Source organism: Orcinus orca, chromosome 1 (genome assembly GCF_937001465.1).
Source record: "Orcinus orca chromosome 1, mOrcOrc1.1, whole genome shotgun sequence".
NCBI classification, from domain to species: Eukaryota; Metazoa; Chordata; class Mammalia; order Artiodactyla; family Delphinidae; genus Orcinus; species Orcinus orca.
This window is the reverse complement of record NC_064559.1, coordinates 40829626-40848852: the sequence shown is the minus strand read 5'-3', so window position 1 is coordinate 40848852 and position 19227 is coordinate 40829626. Positions and strand designations below refer to the sequence as shown.

General features: G+C 52.2%; 1 protein-coding gene across 8 annotated transcripts in view; it reads right to left on the bottom strand.

Moving 5' to 3' along the window:
- The window catches only part of TRAF5 (TNF receptor associated factor 5), a 49808-nt gene extending 31709 nt beyond the window's left edge, over nucleotides 1-18099 (bottom strand). For 4 of the 8 annotated variants that reach the window (XM_049701475.1, XM_049701477.1, XM_049701448.1 and 1 more), the window contains exons 1-2: nucleotides 17783-18093; nucleotides 3298-3444 (exon numbers count right to left, since the gene is read on the bottom strand). The gene's annotated coding sequence lies outside the window, so the exon portion shown is untranslated. Of the gene's footprint in view, nucleotides 1-3297; nucleotides 3445-17782 lie in introns of all 8 variants that reach the window. The other 4 variants (XM_049701455.1, XM_049701449.1, XM_049701457.1 and 1 more) reach the window with 4 other exon arrangements.
- Nucleotides 18100-19227: the final 1128 nt, after the last annotated feature.

The following is a 19227-nucleotide window of genomic DNA, read 5'->3' as shown; positions in this document are numbered from 1 at the left end:
GTTTAACACACAAAAAAGGAAGGTCCTTGTCTGTCTGTCCACACTACTTCCACAGTCCCCCAGCATCTTGTATAGATTAATGAAGGTTTGGAAAACTCAGGAATGCTTTTATGTATTATATTTTACTTCATAGCACATAAGCTCAGGAACTGTCTTCAGGGTTTTCAAGTTCTGATTCTTGAAAGTTCAAGATCAAATCCCAGAGTGAACAGGGTACAGGGCCAGAGACCTGGGCTCAGCTCCTGCTCTGCCACTCACTAGCTGTGACCCGTGGGAAGACACTCCCACAGATCCCTTGTTTGTACATCCCTGCACACACTCAGCATGTACTTGTCCTGGGTTGCATCCTGAGAATGCGGAGACCTGTGACAACACATCTGTCCTTGAGGGTCTCCAAGTGGAGCAGAGGAAATCAGACCCAGGAATGATATATGGCAATACCCTCGGGGCTAGTCCCCCCAAGAGAGATTTAAACAAGCTGCTGGAGCCCAGATGAGGGGTAGCTAATGCTTTCTGAGGTGTCTGTGCTGATTCCAGAGAGAAGAAAACATCTCCGCTGGTCTTGAAGAAGGAGGAAGCATTTTCTAAATGAAGGAGATAAAACAATTTCCCAGAGGGTATCACAAAGTTCAGGAACAGTTAATGATTAACTGTAGCTGAAGTGAAATTAGGGGAACACGCCAGTCATCTGCCTGTTTGCTCTCAGATCCATCCTCTGCCCTGCCTCTGCCCTGGTCTGCATCGTCAAGGGGGCTGGCCCCCCAAAAACTGTGTTTCCATAGTCCCCTGGCTTCTGGCTCCATTCAGCCAATGAGAGACATGGGCAGGAGACTGCAGGGTAAGAGGAAGGGAGTAGTAGACCATTTCTCCTGCATCCCTCAGTGTCAGGCAGCATCTCAACAGTGACTGGGCTCCTCCACGGCTTTAATCCCCACCAATGGCCCCTCTCTCTGTGAACTAGCTCCACCAGGCAGGTCCCCGGCTCCCAAGCTCTGGAAACACCATCTCCTCTCTTGGTCCCTTCCGCTCTAGAGGGGGTGGGCAGCTTCCCGCTACGAGTCATCTTGGAGTTGCCTCACTCGGAGTGTCCTGTTTGGCTTCCCCGTTTTGCCATTCCCTGTGCCACTAAATTCCCAGCTGGGAACACCTAGAAAGGTCTCCGTGAGATGTGTGTGTGGAAGGCGGGGAAGAGCACGTTGTGAAGAGCCCTGAGTGTATGCTGGTCAGGAAGTCCAGTTTTCACTCCATGGTTTTCATCTCTTTAGGGACGACAGACATAAAGGACAGGCCCAGGCGGGGAGTTGAGGGGAAGAAGCTACTAAAACAGACCAAAGAGGATGACGACAGCCTGATCTAAGGCAGGGGCAAAAAGAAGCTATGTTCGTGAGGCATTCTTGAGAGAAAATGCATAGATTCAGAAATGGGTTTGATGGAAGGGCCGAGTGAGAGGACATGGAGGATGACCCCAGGTTCCAGTTTGGAGGGCTGAGTAAATCATGGCACCAAGGGGAGAGGATGAAGGAGAGAAGAAAGTGAAGGATGCCGGGAGGAGACATATCCAGGTTGGGGTGCCTTAGGGACAATCTTAGAGTAATGGGGGTGACTCAGACCAGCCGACATCTAACATCTCTTCCAGAATAAATTATATGATTCTGAGGAATGGCCACATTTTCTTTGTGGTCTCAATAATTGTTTTAACACTGCCCAAGGTGCTAATTTTTATTTATTTATTTATTTTTTACTTTGCAAGTAATTTGGTTGTCATTTTAGTGATGACATTTGACATAACAGGCTTAGATCTATGTCAGGAACGTAAGGTCTGGCGAGATAAGACATCCCAGAGAGCCAGCGGCGCATGAACTCCTGGAAGCTAGTACTGGGGTCTGCTGTCTGGTCCTTCCCCATCACACTCACTGCTACAGCACAGCCCCGTGTTTCTCCCTATTTGGGATTTAATCAGTGCTGCTTCCCCCAAAGTAACTCCCATTCAGCCTGTGTGACCTTGCACCCACTACTAGGTCTGAGATCCCTACTGCTAATGACTGGATTTGACAGCAGTTCTTAGGGTCCAGGGGGTGTTGTTAAATGTACCTCGGTGCCTGGATGGGGGAGTCTGAGGACTGTGGGAGAGGCCTGTAGCCCTTCCAGAGGCCCCTTTGTAAGAAAGGGTACTGACAGTCAAGAGAGATTGCTTCCTTTGGGAGGTGAGACTTACAGGGCCCGGGTGATAAGATGGGGGCACAAAGGCTGGCCAGGTGCCCCAGGATGGCCCTTGAGCCAAGGGCAACAGATGGGTAACAACACACCAGCCCGTGAAGCTGCCAGTTATAGGCTGGGCTGCCAGGAGGCAAACAACCCATTTCTCAGTTCTGCTCAGGCCTCGCCAGGACCTTAAGAAGCCGACTCCCCGAGGTTCACGTTTGGCAACAGGGGGCAGGTGCAAATATGTTATTCCCCAAACCCACCCGAGACCCAGTGACAGGTCCTGGGCTTAAATTAAAGGAGGGGAGATGGTGGTTAGTGATGAGGAAAAGTTAAAATGTGAACTCCCAAGATGCTGTGACTCAGGGAGATGCCCGAACCTGTGCCCTGGGCAGCGATCTAATAGAGAACAGCCTTGGCTGGTATGGCCAGATGCCCACCTGTTGAAGGACAGGAAGTTCCCTTTATCAAAGTCACACCTAGTCCTTGAATTCTGAGATGCTGCTCTTCCAGGAAGAATGGTTACTACCAGAAAAATGAAAAACAAAACAACAACAACAAAAAAAAAAAAAAAGAAAAGAAAGAAGAAGAGGAGGAGGAGGCAGCAAAAGAGGAAGAAGAAAAAGAAAAGCCCTTTATCTAGCACGTTGCCTCCACTGGCACAGAGAACGGAGATGGGCCCAAAGTTGTTACCAAAGCCTCTGTCTGCAACGGCCCAGAAAGCTCCTGAAGGTGAAACCCCTCAAGACAACTGCTGGCCTCTGCCCCCACTCATGCTTCTCTTCCTCTCCGCTGTTCCCACAGCCTAACACAACAACACAACCACTGTGTGACCTCCAGGACAGACTGGTTTTATTTTCATCAACCTTTAACCATGCAGGTTAGACAAAGAGGAAGGGCCTTGGAGAAACTCAGGTGTAAAGAGGTCATTTCCCATCAGGTCTAACGTGACAGGGAGACCATGCAGGGAGCAGGTGATCCCACCACAGCCAGATGACATGTGACAACAGCCCCCCAAACCCAACTGTCCCATCCACACGATGGCTGGCTTTGGTGTCGCAGAGGCAGAAGGAGGGTGTCTTTTCTTTTCCTTACACTTTTGCAGAAGAGGGTTTTCTTGGACACGGGATGGAGAATGATGTGGGTATGGTTTTAATTCCTTTGAAGAGAAGTGTGATGTCTCTCCAAGTTGTCAGGAGACCTCTGGCTCCTCCTTTCCTCTGGGAGTGCAGCAAAGCACTGCTGGTGGAGAGAAGGAGGGGGTCAGGGGCTGAAGGGCATTCCTGAGGCCCTCCTGACTCTGTGGCCGCTGCTGCTTTAACATCAGTCTCACTCAGGGAAGCCTTGAAGGGAACTCTCTCCTGCTTAGAACCAACCAGAGTCCGCCTGGCTCCAGGTGATGCTGCAGAAGACCTCCGAGATTTGCTCTCAGAAGTTAGAGCAAGAGGGAAATGATAAAGACTGCTGACCTTCCCATGCAAGAGCTTCCTCTATAAGAAGCTCTGACTCAAGTCAAAGCTTTGACCTTCTGCCTCAGCTCCACGCCCATCACAGTCCCCACTGCTGTCCGGGTTCGGCTCAGCAAGCTGCTCGAGGGTGGGGCCGTCCTCATTAGTCTTCAGACCTTCAGAGCCAGCCGAGGCCCGGCACAGAGCACTCCAACATTTGGTACAGAAGAAGGGAAATTCGGGATCAATGTAAGGCCTCAGTGGAAAAGGGCTATTGGAAGGAGGGCCATGAAGACAACCTAGGACAAATCGGAATGAAGCAGACGGACGGCAAGGGGGCGATATGAAAAGATGTGAATGGAACCTAAGGGCTGGAACTGGACATGGTCGCGATTACCCTTACTGAGGCGACGTCCAGGCTCAGAGCCAGCGAGTTTATATGCATTGTCTCATTTTCATCCTGACAGCAACCCTATGATGTACACATTATTATTATCATCCCCAGTTTCTGAATGAAACATCTCCCAAGTTCACCTGTACTCTGCCCTTGAACAAGCTGGAGGCCCAAATCATCTGGGTGCTGGGGTAGGAGGTGAGGCCCCATGAAGGTAGTTTGGAAAAGCACAGTTATATTCATTTGATGATCTAAACTGTAACCACATAATCAGATTTGACAATTAGTCTCTCCTAAACTGTTGCCCTCTGGCCATTTACGTGGCATTTGACACGTCGTTCTCAAAACTCCCCGGGGGGGGGGGGGCACGTAACTTTTGGTTCTCCTGAGGCCCAGACCACACCTCCAGGCGGCTCCCCCCACAGGGCTCCCCTGAGGCTGGGTCAGCTCTCTTGCCACAGCTCCCACCCGCCTCATTTGAAAGGCTCCCTCACCCTCAGCCAGACTGCATTTCCCAGTGTGAGTGAGCATCCCTGCTTCATCGAGGCACGGAGCTACCATCTCAGACTCCGTTCTCCCTCCCGTCTCCCTTCCTGATGGGCCTTTTGCTCCCACAAAAAGGCTCTCAGAAAGTGATGGAGATTCCAGAGACCCTGCAAGTGGAGTGACATGGGAGCTGGAATACACAGCCAACGGACAACAGTTCAGATTTAGCTTGGCACTCAGAAGCATTTTTAAGCAGGGACTGAGCCAGGCCCCACCCTCCATGGCCTAAGGGTGCTCTAAGGAAAGGGGAGAGACCGGAGACCACCCTAGGCAGGCTACAGAACAGACGGGCTAAGGAGGATCCAGAAACCTTGGCTTGACCTTTTGGTGACTTTTAGCTACCAAAGGCCAACATCATTGGAGCTGTGCCTCATCTTCCCACAAGGCTCACACACACCTCCCACTGCGTTAGGTTCGTACCTCCAAAGCTGACCACAGATGTGTGAAGTACTGTCGACTGCCAACGGCCCCCAGAGCTCTGGAAGACTCTGTGGCTGGGGCATGAGTCGATGTCCTGGGAAAGGCAGATGGGCAATCCCCTCCTGACTAGCGGGGAGGCCAGCTCTGGCCCAGGCCTGGGGAGGAAGCACACGGGACCGAAGGCGGCCCTCTCACCCCAGCCCTGGGGGGAGAAGCTTCCCGAGGTCCGTTACCCCAGGCACACCCCAGACGGCCAGCCCACTCATGGGCAGGCAGCCTAGAGTCCCCTCAGCTCAACGGTTGATGTTGGGCTATTGGGACTGATGGGCTTGATCAGGACGACCGAAGAGGGAAAGCAGGTGGGGAGTCCAGGAAGGGGACCCAAAAGAAGCAGACAGAATCTGAGGAGTGGCTTCCCCCAACAACTGAGCCAGTCAGCTGTGGAAGGACTTAAGGGATCAACTAGCCAGAAGTTTCACAGTTGTTTTTAAAAACAGTGAAACTTATCAAACCAAATCTCAAGAAAAACCAAATCCATAAATAAAGGATTTGTACAGAGAACCTGTCTGCTTAAGCAAGGCCTGTTGGGTTGCCTACAATCTAAACCCCTCTGGCAGCTCTTCTGGGTAATTGTAGGGGTTCTACAGTTTGGTTTTTTCAAGTTAATAATAATATGTACTAGTGCTTTGCAATTTGTACTTTCACATACAACGTCACACCCAGTCCTCACACTAACCCCATAGGAATATCATGGTCATATTTCTGATGAAGTACTTGAGGCCCCAAGTTGTGAAGCACCTATGCCCCAAATTACACAGCTAACATGTGATGGAGCAGGAACTTGAATCTAGGCTTTTTGACTACAAATCCAGTACTCTTTACTCCATGTCATGTCCAGAAGAAAAGGTACCACAACCCAACTGGTACCAAAAGGGAGGTCTTGATGAGAGGCAGTATAGCCTGCTGGTTAGAGACCAGCTCTAGAACCACACCACTGGGGTTCAATCTTTTCTGCCATTCACTTACCTGTGTCACCTCTATTCATCTGGAAAATAGGACAATAGCACCTGCCTCTAAGGCTCAGTTAATATTAAACGTATTAATCTACATAAATTACCAGCACACAGTGTCTGGCACAAAAATAAGTGCTTAATACTCATGCTTGTCCATTCTTCACTCCTGGCCAGCATTTATTCAGTGCCTGCTGCATGCAGAGGTCTGAACCTCATTCTATTGTGGGAAGGGGTGCAAGTGGGACAGGACCCCAAGTTCCTGTTCCCAAGATGTTTTCAGTCCAGTGGGGAGCATGTCTAGGCACAAAGCACAGCACCAGTTTCTGGAGTGGTTGGGTCCCTGGATGCTCTGCTAAGAATGTGCCCTGGAACATGATAAAAATGCTGGCTTGGACACCATACCCCAGAGAAACAGACCTCTGCTTTGGGGTACTATTTGTTACAACAGTTTAGCGTGGCCTAATTAATATGTTTCAGAATCAGGATCTCTCAGCGGTAGCTAGAAGTCTGCTTTTTTAATAAGTTCTCAGGTTCGATTTTGCAGCCCGTTACAGTGTGAGACGTGCCGAGCTAGACCACCGTGCCGGCTTCCGGGTCACTTTCTCCTTGCTGGCCACTCCTCACTGCCCCACCTCTCGGGCGCCTAGGCTGGTGCTGGACCTCTGCTCTCTTCCATCTACACTTGTGCTCTTGGTGAGCCCATCTCAGCTCCTGTCTTGGATGCCATCTAAGGCTGACAAAGCCCTGGTTCCTATTTGCAGCCTGGACCCCCATCCTGAACTCGAGTCATCCCGACTGCCTAGTCCATAGCTCCATGTTTGTTCACTGAGCATCTCAAACGTAAGACATCCAGCCCCACCCAGCCTGCTCCTCCTATACCGCCTTCCCCCACCTCAGTAAACCAGTACCGCCAGTCACCCTGTTGCTTGGACCAAGAATTCTGGAATCATCCTTGGCACCTCTCACTCTCCATCCCACAACACCAAATCCTATTGGCTCTTCCTCCAAGCATATCTACCTACTTCTCTCTACTGTCAGCATAACCATCCCAGTCTAAGCCACCGTCACCTCCCCACTGGATAAAGCCCTCGTCTCCTAGCTGGTCTCTTCCTCTGCCCCTGTCCCTTTACAGTCTATTCACAACCCAGCAGTCAGAGTGATCCTTTTAAAAACAGAAGTCAGATATGTCACTCCTCTGCTCCAAGGGCCCCATCTCACTCAGCGTAAAAGCCAGTGTCCTCAGAGTCCTGTGATCTGGCCTCCATTCTCTGTCCCCATTTCCCAGCGCTTTCCTCTGTTCACACACTCCAGTGACACCAGCCTCGCTTCTTCTTGACTAGTAGGAGAGCCTTCTGCGTGCTGCCGCCCTGCCTGGAATGCTCTTCTGCCTGACACCTGAATAGCTTATTCCTCACTTCTGGTACCTGCTCAGGTGTTACCTCACAAGTGAGGGCTTCACCGACCCACGTGGAGTAGCAACATCCCCGGCAGCCCCGTCATCACCTGCTGCATTTTTCTCCAAAGCGCTTATTACCATGTAGCTTGGTATACGCTTGCTTCTTTACTGTCTTCCTGCCAGAATATAAGCTCCATGAGGGCAAGAATGTTTCCTCTGCTTCCTGAGGTAGCAGTACTTAGAACTGGGCATATGATAGGCACTCAGTAAGTACTCATGGGAAGACTGAACAGCAGCCTTACAGTTTCTGCAGAAAGCAGGACAGGCTGTCTCCCACGGAGCATGCTCCTCAGGGCCTAACACTTCATCTCAACCCATTCTGAGTCCTGAAATTCTACCGGTCACAGCTAGAGAAGGCAAAGCTGGCTAATGATGGCTGACTTGGTGGGGGGGGGAGTGTAGTCAGTGTAAGGAGGGGGAGGGTCTAGCTATCCGGGGCTGGAAGAGTGGAGCCTGAACAGTGCTCCTTACTCCCACCAATGTGAACTAGCCCCTGGGTGAGGTGTCCCAGTGGGCAGCCAGGTACCTGCGAAAGAGAGAAAATGCTGAGAAGGACTTCTTTCTTCTTTTGCCACAAAAACTTCTACTTAGAAAACAATCATGGAAGAAGTGTTCAAATAATTCAATCTAAGAAGATGTGATAAGAGATATGGAAAATGAAAATCATGAAACAATTGTCTAAAGGACTAAGGACAATAAAAAAGAATATCATAGAACTGAATCTATAATTATCATAGAACTAAAATCCTAGACAATATCAACATGGCGAGATGTGGGGAAAGACCAAAGGGACAGAGCAGTGCAAAATATTTGTCTGATAAGAAAGAAAATAGAGATCTTGAGCCCCTCATTCTTGAGAAGGACTTTTTATTCAAAAAACAGGTACGGGGGTCTTCCCTGGTGGCGCAGTGGTTGAGAGTCCGCCTGCCGATGCAGGGGACATGGGTTCGTGCCCCAGTCCGGGAAGATCCCACATGCCGCGGAGCGGCTGGGCCCGTGAGCCATGGCCGCTGGGCCTGCGCGTCCGGAACCTGTGCTCCGCAACGGGAGCGGCCACAACAATGAGAGGCCCGCGTACCGCAAAAAAAACACAAACAAACAACAACAACAACAAAAACAGGTACGGGGCCCTCAGCGAGGTGCCTCACAAGGTGCTAGAGATCTAAAATCACATTTGCTGGATTCCTTTCCCAGAGACTTCATCAGGTAACAGAGTTCTGGGCCAGTTTCCCTTTCAGCTCACTCTCTTGTTTTCAACATCTGTTTCACACGGTTCTCTTCTGCACAGACCTTGACCACACTCCCCGTCTCCCCAGGAAACCTCATTTCCTATTGCACAGAAAATAGAAGTTTTCAGAGCAGAGATACCTCCACTTCCTGCACCAGGACTGCACATCCGGCCCCCTGTGCAGGGGGACCCTGCTCTGCCCTTCCTCCGCCCCCCCCCCAGGGCCCCCGCAGAGGTGGCCTCTGCACCAGGCCAAGCTCTCCACCTGTCCCAGCCTCCTGCCTCCTCAGGGGTTTTCTGATGGGAAGAGGCTGCTTTTCCGTCAGCCTCCCCCTTTCAGCTGGCTCCTTCCATCAGCGCTCACACAATCACAAATCTCTCCTGAGATGCAAGCAACCCCCCAAATTCTCACTCTCATATTTCTCTAAGGTTCGAGCTCTGCTTCCTCTCACAGCCAAACCTCCTGACTCATCCTCCCCTTCTCACAGCGGAGTGACTATCTCCACCGGCCTCTCTTCAATCCAATGCTCAGCCCACTCCGGCCTGGCTTACACCCCACCAAGCCCCCCAAACTGCTCTCACCCAGGACCCAGGGACTCCTGGGTCACTTAAGCCAATGGTCAATTTTCCATCTTCATCTTAAGTGGCTTCCCAGAAACATCCGATGTTAGGGACCCCGACCCCCATCCCGAACCCAAACACACACTTTAAAATATTTTTTCCCCTTTAGCTTCCCTGAAACCACACTGTCCTGGCATCAAAGACCACATACGAACTAACGACCCCCAATGTCTCTCTCCACTGCATCTAGACCCACATGTTACTGCCTTCCTAGTGTTTCCTTTTCAATGTCTCACAGGCACTCCAAAGCCACCACACCCAAAATGAAACCAACATTTCCTCTCGCCAGTGCTCCCTCTCGGTGAAGGGCCGCTTTTTATCTTGCTGTTGTCACCAGACAACTGGTATCATTGCTGGTAGTGCCCTCTCTCCTCCCTCACAACCAGCCCCCGATTCAAGCCACATCCCTCTCCCCTGGGCCTCTGCACCAGCCTCCTATTACTTGTCTCCCCTTCCCTCCTGTGGCTGGTCTCCCCTCCCCTCCCCTCCTGTGGCTGGTCTCTCCTCCCCTCCCCTCCTGTGGCTGGTCTCCCCTCCCCTCCCCTCCTGTGGCTGGTCTCCCCTCCCCTCCCCTCCTGTGGTTGGTCTCCCCTCCCCTCCCCTCCTGTGGCTGGTCTCCCCTCCCCTCCCCTCCTGTGGCTGGTCTCCCCTCACGTCCCCTCCTGTGGCTGGCCTCCCCTCACCCACTCACTCCCCCAAAGCACCCCTCACACAGCAGCCTGATTAGCCTCTGAAAAAGCCAAGGTGTTCCCACTCACACAGATTTTCCACAGCCTCCCGTTACTCTCACAGTTCCAAACCCTTAACTGAGCTACCGAGGTCCCACCCACTTCTCCAGGTTATCTCCCTCCCCACCCCTTACTCTCCAGCCTCTCTGGCCTTTTTCCATTCCTCACAGGAGAGGAGAACCTTCCTTCCTTCCAGCCTTCGCCCTAAGGCTGGTCTCCCTTTGCTCAAGCTGTTGTCTCTGCTGGAAACATCCTCTCCTCCCTCCCCCCACTTCTCAAGGAACTAAACTCATCCAAGCCCAGCTTAAGCATCATTATTCAGCTAATCAGCCCCTTCTTCCTCAGTACACGCCCTATTATCACTCTGTACTTCTCCTTCATAGCACGTATGATTACATTCATTTTTAATGTAATTATCTGTTCAGTATTAGTCTACATGAGCAAACAGAAAGCTGGGCCGGGACTGTGGCTTTTTCAAGGTGCTGGCACAGAGCAACCGCTCAAATACCTGAGTAAATGATAGCTGCCACTCTGGGTGCCTACAGTGTGCTAGATACCGTGGCCAGATGCTTTCTATGGGCTGTTGCACTCACTCTGCACAGCAGCCCAATGAGGGATGGGTACTAGTTTCATTACTCATGTTCATAGTTTACAGGTCGGGTCCTGAAGCTCAGGGAGATTGAAGAGCGTGTTCAAGGTGACGTAGCTGGCAACTGCCTGGTTGGGATTCAACCTCGGGCTTGTCTCCTATCAAAGCCACTTCACCAGGCTTCCCTCCGTACTCCCCGTGCTCACGCATGGCCCTAGACACAGTGGGTGATCAATCTAGGGGGATGGACACCCACTCCGCCATCTCACTTGATCATCGCAGTCACCCTTGAACTCTACACACGAGAATTACAACTCTCCTTTTCCAAATGAGGAGAATAGAGTTTGAGGGATCCAAAGTGTCACCCAGCAGTAGGCGGCCGTGTCGGGCTAGAACCCAGGTAATCTGGCCCCTTATCTAGGGTGGTTCTCTCTAGAGCATAACTATAGTTAGGCACTGAGGTGGGATTATGCAGGGAAGCTGTGCAGAAAAGCGTTAACAGAGCAGGCCTGCACCTGCTACCCCTAGAAAGGTCTGCTTCCAAGGATGGGCCTCGGCTGATGTCTGGAAAGGTGGATTCGGGGTGGGCTCTCACCACCCTGAGTTGCTCATTGTGCCTGAACTGTGCAAACAATGGGATTTAGGCTGAACATCTGTTTTGTTTTGTTTTGTTTTGTTTCTGGAAGTCTGAGATTTTGGTTGTATGCTAGGCAGAGGGTGCCTACATGACCGGTCCTCAATAAAAATACTCGGCACTGAGTCTCTAATGAGCTTCCCCGATAGACAACATTTCACACGTGTCGTCACAGTTCAGTGCTGGACGAATTAAGCACGTCCTATGTGAATTCACTGGGGGAGGACACTTGGAAGCTGGTGCCTGGTTTCCTCTGGACTTTGTCCCATGTGCCTTTTCCCTTTGCTGATTTTGCTTTGTATCCTTTCACCGTGATAAATCTTAGCTCTATGACTATAGGCTGAATCCCGTGAGTCCTCCTAGCAAATCACTGAACCTGGGCGTGTTCTTGGAGACCAGCCTTCCTAACGAGAAACGAATTTTGAGTTTTCTTTGAAAAGAGTGAGAGAGGCACGGATCAGTAGATTAAAACAGGAGGCATTCCAGGAAGGAGAAACGATGTGAAGAAAGTTAGGAATAGGTAAGTCAGGTGTAGAAGGCCCTGCCGCTGTTCAACATGGTCTAAAGGGAGCTGACACTGAGAAAATTCCGCATTACAGTTATGAGGTGGAAGAGACAGGGGTTACAGCAGTCACACTTGTTAGAAAGACCTAGTGTCAGTGAATTAGCATCACAGAAAGATTGAAAGAATTTAGTGTCTGCCCGTCCAAAGCAAATACATGGCACTGGGCATTTTTCAGGAAGTCTATGGGAGTGCTATGGAGAGGTTCAAGCAACATCCCAAATTATTAGGTTTTTTTCATATAAACCACCTCAATATCAATCTGCTCTAGAATAATCTACTTCCCATACATTAAGAACAACTATTCCTTCCTTCCTTTATCCCTCAGAAAAGCCTTTGCCCGTGGTTCAACATTCCCTCCTCTCCCTCCCGTCTGTCCCCCTTCCTCACTCCTCAGGAGGGCTTCCTGGAATGATCCCATCCAGTTGCTGAATCACTTCTTTTATTTATTCTGCATCTACTTAACACTCAAGCTTTCACTTCATAGTACATTAGTTTGCCTTGAACCCAGGGAAGCATGGGAAATTCTCCTAGGTTGTACCACAGATATCTGCCCAGCCTCTTCCTCAGAATCCCAACATCCTGAAGGTAGATGAGGGACCTCTGTGACCTGCTCAGCTTAACCCCACCCCGTGCCTCCATCCTCCAGCATGGCTGTTCCAAGCCATCCCCTTTAGGAAGGGAGCACAGAGAGGGCTCTGGCCGGCAACTTTGTCCCAAGTCAACCTCACTCCTCATCCTGCTCTCACTTCACAGCTGGATCCCACTGAAGTAATGGCTCTGCTCCTGGTGAGCCACACAAGCCAGCGCCTGTATTTTGCTTCCTAAATCCGTTTTATTTCTTCCGTGGGGTCCCTGTGTTGCCTCCCTGCCCAGCACTATGATTCCTCCAAGGCTGCACTGCTCTGCCCACAAGTCCTTCTAAAGGACTGGAAACCTGCCCCTGAAACCCACCCCCTGGGGCTGAGCCTCCTCTATCTCACGCTGCCAGTCCCCTTCTCTGCCCTCTGCCTGCCAAGGGGTCGGTCCAACTTATCCCCACCATGCCCTGCCCCATTCCAGTTCACCGACTCTGGTTCCTGAGGTTGGCCTGGTCTAGAGATTGCAAAGCGACAGCAATAGGCTAGTTTAAATGATGGTCTACCCTGGTATGTGGCAGTTCTTGTGCTTGTCTGTTTTTAATTTAAGTCTGAATGCCTTTAGGCTAGACGCATATTCTCCACCTCCCCAGAGACCCCACAACTCCCTATGCTGTCAAACATGCGGGAGAAGAAAACCAGCTTTATTGAACCCGCCATACACTAGGCTCTGTGTATATTTTGCCTTACTTAATCCTTCCAGCAACCCCAAGTGGGTGACATTACTATCTCTGTTTACTGGTGGGAAAACAGAAGCTCATGGAAGTTGGGCGACTTGCCCACATCATACAACTACAACCAGCAAGCCATAAATCCAGATTTGAACCAAGCTTGCCAGATTCTGAAACCCATACTATTCCCACGACGCCATTAGTGGAAGCAGTAGGTCTTGATTAGACTATGCATTAAGGAGTCCCCTCTGCAACAGTGTGGAAGAGAAAAGAGAAGGGAAGGAAAGCGAGTGAATGGACAGTTCAGGTAGTACAGGAAAAAGTGGGGGGCGGACAGGAACTCAGGTTGCAGCCCTGGGAATAGACAGTAGATCAGGACCGGCTGGGGAGAGACAGGACAGAGGTGGCTAAGGGACAGCAATGATCTCTGCAAGGGTTAGGGAGAACGTGGAGGAAGAGGCAGCTTGGGACGAGTATCTAAGGGGCCCCTGAAACATCACGGTGAGGATTTTGTGTATCCATCACAAATCAAACTGGCCAAGAAGAGAGCTGGGTGAGAGGTGGAGACTTGATCAGCCTTTCCTTAAGAGCGCTGGTCAACCTCGGGTGCACAGGAGGGTTCCAGGGAGAGGAGCGTAGGAACGGCAAGCCAGCCCGAGGACACAGTGTTGGCCCCATTCTGACACTTACAGGGCAGGAGGAGGACGAGAAGCTCGAGGTCAAGGAAGGAAACGACAGTGGGGACGGTGTGGCCCCCTCCAAGGAGCTGAGCAACAGCTGCAGAGCAGGCTGGCGACTGAGGATTACCAAGCCCTGGAAGCCTTGCAAAGGGCAATGTAAGCAGCAGGGCAGGTGCACGGTGCCGAGTGAGGAGAGCACCAAGTGCAAGGGCAAGTGCTGGCTGCTCTTTCTAGGAGCTGGTCAGTGAAAGGGAGAGGAAATGTGGGGTCTTCTTGTTTAAGAGACTGAGCATGTGGTGGAGGGGAAGGAATCAGTGACCAGGGAGTTATGAAGGGAATCGTCTCCATCTCCATCTCCGAGGGAGGAGAGAGCTGCATCAGGGGTGTAGGTGGAGAAGGTGCCCTCCCGCTGGCCAGGAGAGCACCTTTTCCTTGAGAGAAAAACAAAGCTATAGGGGAAATTCCAGGGATGTTCTGAACTGGCAAGGAGGGAAGCTGATGGAGTGTGTGTCAAGAAATGAGGCATGAGGATCTGCTGGAAGTGAGATGGGTACCTCCTCCCACAAGAACCTATCTCCCCACCCCCAGGGAGGGGCGCTCACTGGGCTCCATCAGTAACCCCAGGGCCACAGAACCTGCACGGACACTTGGGTGCACACTGCTCTTGCTACAGCGCCGTCTAAGCCTGTACCACCACTTGCCTCCAGGTAACAAAATGCAGAAAGTGCTCATCATTGTCACTGCAAATGGACTTCGAATTTTTCTATGAGGACCACTGAGTATTTTCACTTTTATTTTCCCCTGGCCCTCCAGCCCACTTCCTCACAAGACAGGGCCTGCCGGGGACTCTAGGGGGAAAAAACCACTGTGTGACCTTCCAAAAAGCTTTGCTCTGCGCAAAGCAACAAACTCACTGGGGCCCGACCATGGCCTCAGCAGCCCTGGGGATGACTTCTGCCCTGCAGCTTGCTCCCCTCTAACCCTGACACACACACACACACACACACACACACACACACACACACACACGCGCACACACACACACACACACACATCCACCTACTACACTCTGCTGGGGTGATACCTCCTGCCCCAGAGGAACGTCAGAAAAAGCCATCACCTGGACAGGAAGAGCTGTTCAGAGGCAGAGTCGGCCACTGATCCCCTTCCCCTGGTCTGTCAGCTCTTATTAAAGACCCCGGATCAGTGACAGAGGTGTCAGGCAGCCTTTGATGCATGCCTTTCTGGTTCCCTCGCCCTCCTGCCCAGAATCCTGGCTTCCTCTAGCTAAAAAACTATGAGAAGAGCACATGGATTGGAGTCTGAAGACTTGGGCTGGAGTCCCGGCCGGTCCCTACGTGCTGTGAGATCTTTCAAGTCACTTCTGAGGTCCGGCTTGCAGCCAGGTAAAGTGGAAGGAACAGCACCTATCTCTCCCTGCTCTCAGGGAGGCAGTGAGAAGTTCATCAGGTGAGACAGGCTATCTCTCAACTGGACGGTGCTACTCTGACTTCGGGGGTTTAAGCCAGTCCTGCTGGCAGCTCAACCTGTCTCTCCAGAGCCTCACCCAGCACACGTTCCCCAGCCATCAGGCCCTGGCAGCTCAGAGCCCAAGGGAGACACAGCTCAAATGAATTCAAGGCCAACATTTGTTTAGGCCTCCTCTGTGCCAGATGCCAGAATACAAACAAGACCAGACACAGGTCTCGCCCTGAGTTCACTAACCGAAGTAGAACTAACAGAGTGGGTGTGTGTTCATGCCGTGGCCAGGTCAGAGTCTGGAGGAGAACTTGCTCTGTGTTGCCGGGAACAGACCATACATGCATTTTTAGAGTCTGGGTCCCCTTGTTAACCCTTCTTGAGGGGGAGCTGGGCAGATGTAGCTCTCTGTGAAACCAGGCTGAAGGGCCTGGAGCAGAGGAACCGGAGTCCTTGGAGACCCAGGCCTGGCCCAGCAGTGGAGCCCAAAGGGTTATTTCACTTCTCAGTGCTTCACCCGCACCAACTGGGCCATGTGGAGAATAATCCTGCTTTGGCTTGAATCACAAGGGTATCGTGGAGAACAAAATGAGAACAAAATGACAAGAGCAATGACAAAATGCTTTGAAAAGGAAAGAGCTTTATAAACAAGGCACTATTCGTTTTTCCTCAGGGTCCTCTCCAGTAAAGCTGAGATAATCACAGGAGATCTGTTTGTCTAAATGCTGACGAGCCTTTCTCATGGCTAGCCTAATGGCACTGACTCAGAGGCATCCAGCTCCCTCACTCTGCAGTCATCTCCACTGAAATATCTCAGTCCCTACAGTTGGTACTTCCAGCGGACTCGACTCCATCTCCTTTCCATATTGTTTCCGCTACTCTGCCACCCACAGCCAGTGGGTACTCAGGTGATGCTTGCGGACTGATGGAAACACTGCCCGTCTTTCTCCTTACGCCAGCCACAGACCTCTGCCCCGAGGACCTGAGAAAGTCACTACCTCCATCACCGCCCCTCTGGCAGGACTTCTAGAGTTTGGCTCAGATGGGAGGCTTTCTCCTGCCTATGTCCAGGACCCAGAGAGAGAGGTTCCAGCATCTGAGCACCAACCCATTCCACTGAGTTCAAAGCAAGAACAAAAACAAAACAAAAGCACCTTGATAAAGCTAGACATTTTCTGCTTCCACCTCACATTCATCTTTTCTACAGCAATTTCTGTCTCTCCAGTCCAAATTAGAGTTGGAGGTGGGAGTGTTTAGATGATAAGGTTTTCACCCAAACCATCAACTGTGCTAACGCCCCTGTCTTCAGCTGTCTGTGTGTAAAGCAGAGCAGGCAGCTGCACTCCGGATTTGAGAGGTTCTAGCCCAGCCTTTCCCTGCCTAAAATTATCTCACACACCCCCAGAACTGCTCTACTTCCAGAAGCACTTCAACCAATTTCTTTGTATTTTGTGTCTTCCTTTTAAAATGCAAATATCTCTGAAAGGAGGAATGCATTCCACTGACCCGACCACAGTTCTCACCCAGCACCTGTGTCCAATAAATATTTACTTAATCCCATTGCTTACTAGAGGCCTGTCCTCAAGGGACTCGGGTCAGAGCCCGGCGCTGTGGAAGGTGGGGTGCGCAGGGGGCAGTCCGGGCGGGAGCCACGCCTCATTTCACCAACCCCACCGCGAGCCCTGAGCAACCCTGCCTGCCACAGCGAGGTAACTGAGTTCTGATGAAAGTAAATCTGAAATAGCCAAATATGGAAACGCTGCAGGAGGAGGCAGAACCAGCCGAAAGAGTCGGAGGAGACGGCCAGAGGGGTTAGTGGCAACAGCGTGGCCCCAGTATTCACTGAAAATTCTCAGAACTGCCAAAACCCTGCAGAGCAGTAACGAGGGGGAGGCAATCTGGTTTCCACCAATTCTCTGTGTGTCCCTGGGTAACTCATTTCAACCTCTGTGAGTCTTGGTTTCCTGCAAGACCCCTCTGAGCTCCCCTTGGCTGGGGGTGAGGGTGGTTCTAAATGAGCACGCTCAATCGAACAGTTCTTGGAGGTTTCCATTCATGCCAACATTAAAGTTTCACTCTAGAATACTTTGGCTGGAAAGTCATGCAAACGTGGAAAGAGGGGGGACCTAAGGGCATGGAGGGGGAACCAGGGGTTTGCAGTGCGGGTATGCGGGGCACGCCTTAAGGTCCTCCCCCGCCTGCGCACCCCGACCTGAACCTGGCCCCTCCAGTTCACACTCACGCCCTGGAGCCGCTCCCCGGCTCGGGACCCCCAGTTTCCGTCCTCGCCACATCTCTCCTCTGCTAAGAAAACCCGCTCCGGGTTCCCGCAACCCAGGTGCCCCCCACGCCGCACCCACTCGCGCGCATCAAGGACCACCTGCTCCTCCGGCTTCCCGCGACCCCGGGTCCGGGCCCCGTCGCCTCCTTCCGCCCACCCCCCGCGCCCTCCCGGCGGCCGTCGGGGACTCACCGGGCTCGAGTGGGACGGGCAGCCAGGCCCGGGTCCCCGCAGCCCGGCGGGGGGCTCCTGCCGCCGCGGCGCTTTCGGTTTCAAAGTAAATGGGATGAGTCGAAAAGCGCTCCTCGGTCCCCTCACTCCTGTCCTACAGCGTGGGGCTCAATCCCCGCGGCGCAGCCGCCCCGGGCGGCGACCGGGCTGGACTCACGTGTGGGCCGGCGGGCGGGGGTTCGGCCGGCTCCCGGCTGCAGGCGCGCGAGGACTCCAGGGCTGCGGCGGCGAGGCGGGGGCTCGGCTCCCAGCCCCGCAGCCCGGCGCTCGGAGCCCCACCCCCGAGGAAGGAGGGCGGGCCTGGGGCCCTGAAGGGGCGGGGCCACGGGAGCGGGGGCGGTGAGGGGCGCAGGCTCCCGGGTCGGGAGGAAGCGCAGGAAAGTGTCGGGCAGGACGGTGAGAGGCAGTTACCCAGCCCGTAAGAGACCTAACCTACCCTCACTAGAATCGTGAGTACCTACAAATAAAAATCATCTCTGGTTTCCCTCAGGGGCGTTTGAAGTGTACACATTCTTACCCTTCAGTCAGGGATAACCAGGCTCAGCCAATCCTTTCATATTTTGACCCATTAGCCAAGGTCTGAGATCTGGCTCAGGTCGGTCCCTCCCGACCTTCCTTCACAGCAGCACAAATTTGCCAGCCCTCCTCCTTGCTGCTGGCCCAGCAATCCCTTAGAGTTGTAGAGCTTGCCGTTCCAAGGACTCCCCAGACATCTCCTTCGAGCTTCAAAACCTTGTGAAGTAGGCCTGGTCATCCCCATTCTACAGATGAGCCATCTGAGGTCCAGAGAAATGACATGAAGTGATGACATCCAGCAAGTGCCATAGCTTCACCTTGAGTCCCGGTCTCCCTGCTCCCCGATACGGGGCTCTTTCTTACACTGCTGCTCTCCATGCGCATATGTTCTAAATGATATTTGTACTGTACATAAATCTCCTCTGTGAAGACTGATGGATTATAAGGATCATGGACTTTAGAATGAAAGGGACCAGAATTCCAATTCTAGCTCCTTCACTTTCAGCTAGGCAACCGTGGGAAAGTTACTTAACCGCCCGGGCTTCGATTACTCATCCGTAAAAGGGAAGAATAATAACAGGCACCACTCAGATAGGCACAGGAGCCAGGCAGGAAACACACAGGAGAGAGGTGAAAGTTGTCGTCCCGGGGACGGGGAGGGACACTGGCACACTAAAGACCATGTGTGGGGGTCTAGAGCAGCAGCCAGGCTCCGTGCCAGCCTGTCCTTATCTGGTCTCTTATTTTTCAGCGACAGCCACAAATCCAGATTCAAACCACCCCATGGTGGTTTGGGGCCCGTGGGCAACTTCTCGCATGGTTGCCTGCAACTTCTCGCATGGTTGCCTGCACTCACCTCCTTTCTCATTATCTACCCCGCCATCCCCACG